The 1,132-nt window shown below is 35.8% G+C and overlaps 1 protein-coding gene across 1 annotated transcript in view; it reads right to left on the bottom strand.

The window, feature by feature from the left end:
* The window catches only part of LOC108628419 (puromycin-sensitive aminopeptidase-like protein), a gene marked incomplete at its 3' end in the record, with an annotated part of 14,361 nt that overhangs the window by 9,215 nt on the left and 4,014 nt on the right, over positions 1–1,132 (bottom strand). The window lies entirely within an intron of this gene.

Here is a 1,132-nt window from a genome sequence, read left to right as displayed (position 1 = left end):
AAAAGATTAAAAAATTTTCTATTCAAAACACATTTCTATAAATAGTTTACTTTGTTCAAAAAACCGCAGTTTACGTATGCAGAAGTAGAAAATTGGAAAGTTATACAGGATGTCCCAGGATTAATATTACATCAGGAAGTGGAAGGTTCCTGAGGTGATTTTAAACAATAGTTTCCCTGGTGAAAATGTTGTTCGAGGCGTAGTTGTTGAGTTATTAACGGAAAACCACGAGAAGATCCAGGACCCAGACTCGCACTTACGAGCTGAGATATGAACACCTGGATCTGCCTTTTGTCCTGCACTATTATATTTTTACACATATTGTTGAAATATTGTTTAAAGTCACCTCAGAAATCTCCCATTTCCGGACGTAGTATTAGTTCTGGGACACCCTGTACACATAAAATAGAAATGCTTCATGAACAAAAATTAAGTCGCTAAGTCATGAAACTTCAAATAGGATTTCGTAAATACACATTTCATATCTTTTCACCACTTTAATGAATGACTATATAGTGATAAAATTCTAAAATTGATTTTTAGATATTTAAATGCGTAACCTTTGTGAACGAACCACATCCACATCTCATTAAATTTGAAAAATATCTAGAAAAAATGTAAGAATACTTTTCAGCCCAATAGGCAGTGAATTTTGAAAAATCCATAAATTAATTTTTAAGGCAGTGTTATTATTAATAGATTTCAGATGTTATTAGTAATCAGATTTCGATGTACCGTTCGGTAAAGCTTTCAAAAAGACCTAGTTAAATTTATAAAGACTAAAGGCCTGTTCTCATTGCCGTAACCGTAGTGAGAATACTACGTGGTAAGTGGTGAAATTTTTGACTCGAAAGATGCCCCGGCGGAGCCTACAGTACCGTAGTAAAAAAATGAAAGTATAGGGAAACCCATGTAAAAGCACGGGGACTTCAGAAAGGCCCGCCGACTTGTTCCGCAGACTAGCACGAAAACCCGGGTCGACTACCCGCTGAGTACCTGCTAGACCTTTTTTCATGGCCGAACCCGTAGAACCCGACCAGGATTTCGAAACATCCACGATCCACCGTAGAATATCTCAGATGTTTAACAATTTTATTTAATAAGCATATATTACATACATGTATAATACACA

Source organism: Ceratina calcarata, unplaced genomic scaffold (genome assembly GCF_001652005.2).
Source record: "Ceratina calcarata isolate Rehan_Ccalc_2016 unplaced genomic scaffold, ASM165200v1 scaffold524, whole genome shotgun sequence".
Classification (NCBI taxonomy): Eukaryota; Metazoa; Arthropoda; class Insecta; order Hymenoptera; family Apidae; genus Ceratina; species Ceratina calcarata.
This window is presented reverse-complemented; position numbering and strand designations above follow the sequence as displayed.